This window comes from Ursus maritimus, unplaced genomic scaffold (genome assembly GCF_017311325.1).
Source record: "Ursus maritimus isolate PB19 unplaced genomic scaffold, ASM1731132v1 scaffold_25, whole genome shotgun sequence".
In the NCBI taxonomy this organism is placed as follows: Eukaryota; Metazoa; Chordata; class Mammalia; order Carnivora; family Ursidae; genus Ursus; species Ursus maritimus.
Window position 1 is genome coordinate 32,924,492 of NW_024425008.1, and position 7,986 is coordinate 32,932,477.

Here is a 7,986-nt window from a genome sequence, read left to right on the forward strand (position 1 = left end):
GAGGCAGCCGGTTTGGAGTGTAACGTGGGACAGGCCCCCCTCTGTATTTTGTGAGCTGGGACCCGCTTCTCAACAGCTGTGGCACTAGATCCGTGGACGTGGGACTGAGGGACCTGTTACCGCCCCCGTCCCCAGCGCTGTCTCTTTGGATGCTGGAGAATTCATGCTGAACAAGCTGTTAAAAACATAAGATGTAGGGTCTGGACACTAACGAATGCTGGCATGAGTCATGCTTATATTTCTTATCTCAATTAGATCCTCACTCTTCTTTGGAATCCAGCTACCCCAGCTGCTGGTGGTGGTGTCATTAGCTGGAGGCTGACAGCGCCCCTGGAACTGAGCTTATTAAGAATAAATGAACCTTGGGTTCAGAGCCCTTAGGGGTTTGGCTTTCTGAAGCTAGGCACAAATAAAAACTCAGCTGCCTAGGCTTTGCATTATTACATTTTCTGGGTTATATTGGTCTCTAGGGAATCTGCTTGATGCATTTCTAAGTTGTTTGTTTTGTTTTAACAGAGGAGATCAGATTTTAAACAACCCTCAATTATCAGAGAAGCCTCCTTTAAAGTAGGAGTTAGGGGCAGCCACATGACTTTTAAAATGCCCCTTTCTCAGTCAGCACGTCGGCTCCTGAAGCCTCGGTGCTGGCTGCTGGCTGCTGGCTGCTGACTCACGTGCACAGCCACAACTTTTTGCTCCAGTTAGCATTTGTTGGGTCCAACACAGCTATAGGCCGGGAAATGGTTTCTAATTTTCCTGCTGCCTCATCAGCAAAACCGACAGCTAAATTCTAATTGCTGAGGCTTTATTACTTTTGAAGACGTGGGTGGCAGAAAAGAGCACAGCTGGGCCCCTCATCCCAGGTGGAGTCGCGGGCCTGGCAGAGAGAGGGGTTGGCTTTGGGCTCTTCACTGAGGACAATGTAATCCGGAGGTGATTGTGGGGAGGTGAAATTTGAAACTCCCAGTGGTGATGTCTGTGAATTACCGCTTTTTCAGGAGGGTGCAGCCAGGCTCAGCACTTCCGCAGCTAAGTGTGACCTGAAGGACCAAGGGAAAAATGTTTTAAGAGGCTCAGCTGTTCGGGTGAGGCAGCTAGACGGGTCAGGCCATTGTGCTTGGACAGGTCGCCCAACAGTGTCCGTGCATGTCTCCCTTTTCTTGGCAGGGTCACTTGCAGGAGACATTAGAGCTCAGCCCAAGGAAGGATGGCAGGGTCATGGAACCATGGTGATTGCTCGGTACATCACGTGTGGTTGCGTGGGCGGAAGAGGACAGCTAAAGACTTTTTTGAATCATTGGATAATTATGTCATGGCCACATGAGCGCATGTTTCTATTTCCCAAAATGAATGTTTACTTTAGAAAAGATCCCCATTACACTAACAGCACTTTCCCCAGAAGTGCGTGCCGGGTACTTCTGTTCCCTCCATGCGGGCCCTTGCTCAAAATTTACCAGAATGGTAATTTACCAAAAGAGTGTAATTATGCAATTGAAAAGTCTTTAAATTGGACCGTTCAGGGAAATGCTGGGGAGCTGCTCAAAAACAAGCCAGGTGTGAGTGTAAAGTAAGAAGACTGGTTTTTACATTTTTATATAGTACACAAAACAAAAGCAACAATTCTGAGCTCTGGCTTCTTTCTTTCCCAGCTTAACATAGTGTAATTGAGGCAGAGCCCTGGACACTTTTATACTAGAGCATGGCTCTCTCTAGTTTGTGTTGCAAACTCTCCTCAGAGGTCCCTGTTACTTCTTGTTTGTTTGCTTATCATCTCTAAGGAGGAAAGGTCTCTCTGACTTTGGGCTTGTGGATGGAAAGGGCAGCAGTTTTCTTCTTGGGTCCTCCCTGGGCACGTGATTGCCCTTAAAATCCTCTTGGCTCCTGAACTGGAGGGTTGATTGGCACGCACAGCCAACCTCCAACCTCGTAGCATTTTGTAGTCTTTTGTTATTGTATTTTTCTAAGTATTTCCCATGACAAGAGTGGATCAGGTTACCAACTTTCTACTGTCTTATCCAGAAATCTTTCCCCCATTCTTCTTCTTCTTCTCCTTCTTCTTCTTCTTTTTTTAAAAAAGATTTTATTAATTTTGACAGAGAGAGAGTACAAGCAAGGGAAGTGGCAGGCAGAGGGAGAAGCAGGCTCCCTACTGAGCTAGAAGCCTGATGCAGGACTTGATCTCAGGACTCTGAGATCATGACCTGAGCCGAAGGCAGATGCTTAACCGACTGAGTCACCCAGGTGTCCCTTTCCCCCATTTTCCTAATAATACTTCCTCCTCCCATCTTGTGGCAGGTTTCTGAATAAAGAGCTAGTATGGGCCTAAAAATTATCAAAGCTTCTTAGTAGAATATTAAAGGCACTGGAATAGTTACCATGGGCATTTGGCAGCACAGGTATGTCTGACATGGGGGTCACACAAACTAGAATGTACATTTCAGCCCACTGTTACTTCTGTTCAAACCAGTCACCTTAGCACTCCATGCACTTGCTTCAACAATGATGCCATTGCTCAAAATGCCCACACATCTCCTCTTCTGCAGTCCCCCTAAGCTGGTTGGCAAATCATACAGGAGAGCCTATCACAAAATGGGGCACAGTCTTAGCTGTTTTTGGATCAAGACCTGCATTTTTTTTGTCCAGTATCGCGTGGCCAGATCACCTCCACTCACCTTTATCTATCAAAATGGGCTCCAAACAACTTGGGTTTCTCAAAATAAAATCTATTCTCAAAGGATGAATATTTATCAGCCATTATTAATGGAATTCTAAAGAAAATGCCATAGGCTATGAAAGTAATTCCTACAAGGAAGCGCCATAAGTTTTTTAAATGGCAATAGTAAAAAAAGAAAAAAGTAAAAAAAAAAATGGCAATAGTATTTGACTGGTATAAGAACTCCCAAGGAGAGGGGCGCCTGGGTGGCACAGCGGTTAAGCGTCTGCCTTCGGCTCAGGGCGTGATCCCGGAGTTGTGGGATCGAGCCCCACATCAGGCTCCTCTGCTGTGAGCCTGCTTCTTCCTCTCCCACTCCCCCTGCTTGTGTTCCCTCTCTCGCTGGCTGTCTCTATCTCTGTTGAATAAATAAATAAAATCTTAAAAAAAAAAAAAAAAAAAAAAAGAACTCCCAAGGAGAGTTCTTAGGGGCAAATAATACTTGTTTAGATGTGTGAGTTCTGATAGGTTGGTTAAAAAGAGAGTCTCATTTGGTCGGGGAAACAAGATAAGTTGGTTTCAAAGATTGTCTCATTTGATCTGGGATGTGAGATAAATGGGTCCTGGCCTTGCCAGAGAACATGGGCACAGTGCTTAGCATCTCTAGATTTCTGAGTCTTCACACTTAAAATGAAGGGTTTAGATTAGAAAATCTCCATGGGCTCTTTTAGCTTCAATATACTTTGATTCATTCATCAAACATTTATTGGGCAACTACTGTGTTAGATACTGCTGCAGAAAAAGTGATGTAAAATCTTTATCCTAAAAGGTTTCAAAATCTAGCCAGGAATATAGATGATACACAGTTTTTATATCCTCAATATCAGTATATGATATTCCCTCTCATCTAATCTATTATATATATAGTATAATATGTGTTGCTGTATAAACTGGCTACTTGATCACCAGATATTTTTCTTTTCTTCCTGGGGATTCTTTTCTGAGACCCTCTTGTAATCAGTTAGGTGTGGCCAAGTGACTAGAGTCTGGCTAGTCAGATGTGGGCAGAAGTAACATATGCCACTTCTAGAGTCCACGAAACCCTCCCATGTGTGAGCCTTCTTTCTTTCTCCATCTATTGTCTCCACAGAGCCAGAGGAGTGTAGAGCCTCAGGGTTGAAGGAGCCTGTGTCCCTGAATGACTGTGTAAAACATGGGGCTACCCCATACATCCTACCAACCTGCATTGGACTGTGATATAGAAATAGCATTTATTGGGTGGATGCACTCTGGGAATAGATGGTTACAATGGTTAGGTTGCCTGCCCAGTGCATTTACATTATAAAGGAAGAGGTTTTAAGTCCTTAGATGATGGCAGTTAAGGCAGACAGCCTTGACAATAGTGTTTCAAGTAGACAGAGAGCTAACCAGGGCCCTGGGTCAGAGGATAATGTAGAAAGAGGGGATAGGCTAGCCAGGAACAGATTATAGCGTAATTACTAGACTAGTTGATTGCTTAACCCCAGGATGTCTGTCCAAGAAAAAAAATTACTTGAAAAAAAAATGGGCTATCCAGCACTTTTAAGAAAAAGTAGGAAGGTAATGGCCAAATGATTCTTACTTTATCATCTCTCCGACACTTGCAGGACAATAGAAATTCTTTTGAAAACCATTCACTCAAGGGCGAAGCCTGGGTAACTGGTAAGAATATTATGTGAAATGATGGCTCTAAGACATGATTGCCTACTGTCTTGCAATTCAGAATCTGATGTGTAGCTACCTAGAGGTTTAAAAAGCCATTTTTTAGGATTTTGGACCATGTTAACTATGATAAAGATGAAACTTAAGTGGATGCTCAAATTCATTTAAAAGCCCATGTATTTGGTGACTCTTAGCTCAATTGTAGGAAGGATGGCGCTAAATTCAAGCTGGTGTTATACTGTGGTATATTGTAGAAGAATGCCTCTGCCCCCATATTTCCACATGCTAATCCCCAAATCTGTGACTATGTTTCCTTACATGGTAACAGGAGTTTTGCAGATGTCCTTAAATTAAGAATCTTGAGATGAGATTATCCTGAAGTGTATGAGTGGGTCCAGTGTAATCACAAGGGTCCTGATAATGGGGAGGCAAGTGTGTCAGAGTCAGAGAAGGAGATGCAGCAACAGAAGTGGAGGCCAGAGGTATGTGGGGCCCTGTGCCAGAGAACACAGGCAGCCTCTGGAAGCTAGAAAAGGCAAGGCAAGGGACTTTGTCCTACGGCCTCTAGAAGGAGCACTGCCCTGTTAACTCATTTTGGACTTCTGACTGGCAGAATTGTAAGATAATAAATTTGTGTTTTTTTAAGCCACTGAGTGTATGGTAACATATTATAACAGTAATAGAAAACTAATGCATGTGTAATACACTGTGGCTTTTGCCTCCTCTTCTTTTTTATCCATAACGATTTTTAGGCTCTGTAATGTATGCATTACTGTTCTGTCTATCTATCTATCTGTCTATCTATCCTATACATATATATGGCCTATCTGTACCTCATGAATATTTATTCATACTAAGGGTTTTAACGAAGAGTAATTCATTTAGTTCTCTCATGATAACTATTAGGGTACTATTAGTTAGAAGGAGGGAAGTACTATTATTTCCCTTTTATGGTGAGAAAACTGAACTTAAGTAATTTGCCCAATATTATTTGTCTAGGAGGCAGCAGAGTAGGATTTGAGTTTAGATCTGGCTATTGCAAAGCAAATGTTCTTATCCGCCATGATATGTGGAGTTCACTGACTTGAATTATATCTTTAAAACTCTGATTTTTGTAACTACTTTTGTCTTATATTTTACCCAAAGTACCTTCTTGTTGCTCTATGCATAAGTGAATCATGTAGGTTGATCTTAAAAACTTGGGTGGTGGTGTTCCATTTCCAACACTGGCAAACTAGCATGTAGAAGACCAAACCTCCTGCCGTGAATAAGCAGAAAACATGGATAAAGACAAACCAAAACTCCACGTTTGAAATACTGGAGAGCTACTAAAGCAGCCAGGACAGGAGGGCCAAAACCCCAGAGAGAAGGGCAACTCATCAAGGGCAGCTGGACAGTCTGTGCTATTTCTCAACTGGGACATTTGCCAATTCCTAAGTGGTCTGGGAAGAGGGACTGAAGGTAAGAGAAAAGGCACCTGTGAAAAGGGAGAGAAGCCGAGCAGTTTTCAGCTGTGTCATGGTGCTTGGGAGAGGCAATTGGAGTCCAAGGCTACTGAGTAAGCGAGGGCTTGAAGATGCTGCTGCAAAGGGAAGTGCAGAGAAATCAGCCCAAGAGTCTGAGCTGCTTTTCTTTGATGCATGTGTCAAGTAATAAGTGGTCCTGGCCCAGAGAGAAGCAGATCAGGAAACAGCAGCCAAGGGCATACCTGAGTTGGCTCCTAGTGGACCCCACTAGTCCACAGATAACAACTAGGGTCTTTCAGCAGGGGGTAGGGCAAAGTCTGCAGGGAAGCTAAAACCTGCAAGAAGGGACCAATAAGGAGGAAATCTCCATGTTTATGACTTTTAACCTTATGGCAGACCACAGTTACTACTGTCTGAGATGACAAAACTCTGATACAAGACTTGTTCTTCTGTCTTTCTGTCCCAAAGATTCAGAGGACTGAGAACAGGAATACCACAATGACTGGAAAGTGAGGTTAGAATCCTAGAAAGGAGTGCATCAGAGCCCCAAATTTTGTGTATCAACTCTGCCCAAGTTTCTGGCAGGCCCGTGAACCATGCATGCTGGGGACAAATTCCAAGCACCACAGAGAAAACCAAAACCTCAGATGTGAGATTTGATTGCCCAAGAGATAGAATTTACAATGTGAGTCAAATCAACTTCACTGACTACTAAAACAAAACATCAACATTCTTTGAAGAAGTAAAAATGAATCTAGTGTCCCTACAACATAGCATTAAGAAGGTTAATTCAATTCAAAATTACTTGACATATGAAGAGCTAAGAAATGTTCTTCAGTCTTAAGAGAAAAGACAAATAACAGACTAAAACCCTGAGAAATTATTTAGGATCAATTCTTGGAATCAGCATACACAGATTTAAAAATAAATGGCCATTATTTTATACAACATTCATAATGTCATAGGCTCTTAATGAATATTGGTTTCCTCCACACCATCCTACCCTCACCTTGGGTCAGGCATTATATAAGAGGCAACAACCATTGATGTCCCTGCTCTGGCCCTGGGGGGGAGGGGAAATACTGCTCTCCTCTTGTCTAAACACCCCCAAACAAGGTTTGAATGCTTCTGATTGAAGATGTGAAAACTACTCACTCATGGACTCCCCTTATTCCCTGAGACTCAGTTGAAATTCAGGACTTAGAGAAACACAAAGAGGAATAAGCTTATAACAGCACAGAGTTTGGAAAGAGATCACTGGTAAATAAATGATTTTAAGAAATTCTCAGAAGAGGGAAAATTGGAATGTGTTGATTAGTGAGTGAAGCAGAGGAAGCCACAGGGGGGCTTGAGGAGAGGTGGAAGTTGATCTTACCTGTGAAATCCTTAAGAGGTTCTGGACTCTGAGTCAATAGGTATGGAGGGCAATAGTGAGAGGGAGCTATAGGGAGAAGAACTGATTGAAGACGAGAGCTGCAGAAGTCAGCGCCCCTACTCACCTTCTCTTTGGCATCCCTTTACAGAATAATTAGTAGCTTGGATTTTCACCAAGACTTAAAAGAAATTAAAAAAAAGCAACCATTGTCTTCCTCTAACTAGAACAAGCAATCTATAGAGAGCTAAGACTGTTGGAGAGTATTGCTACCCCAGAATAAAGCATTTTTTCTTCTGGAATTTGGGTAGCTTATTCATCACTGATCACCCTAAAGAAAAGCCTTCTGTTAAATATATCCTATCCAGATACACAACAGTTACAATCAGCCTACATTTCAGGACAGAGGTCTGCTGGGAAAATAATCATAGAGTAGCAGAAAGAAACCATACCAGTGTTGACATGCAAAATGAATAAACCTGTTAAAAATTTTTAAAGGAAAAAGAGAAGAATTTATTTGATCCCAGGTTAGGACAGTTGCCTGGGATACACAGTCTTCATAAAGAAGAGAGTGCTTGAGGGAAGGAACGTTTGATGCAGCATTATCTTTTTTTTTTTTTTTTTTTTACATAAAGAGTTACAAATGACCGTGACGAAGGACATTTCCAGAAAGTTACAGGCTTTATCTTATGTTTTTAGTATGTGTAAGGCTGTATGACTTTAATCTCATGGGAGCCGAGCAGGTTTTTTTCTTTGTCTTATCTTTGGAATGCTCCTTTCTGGTATTATTATTA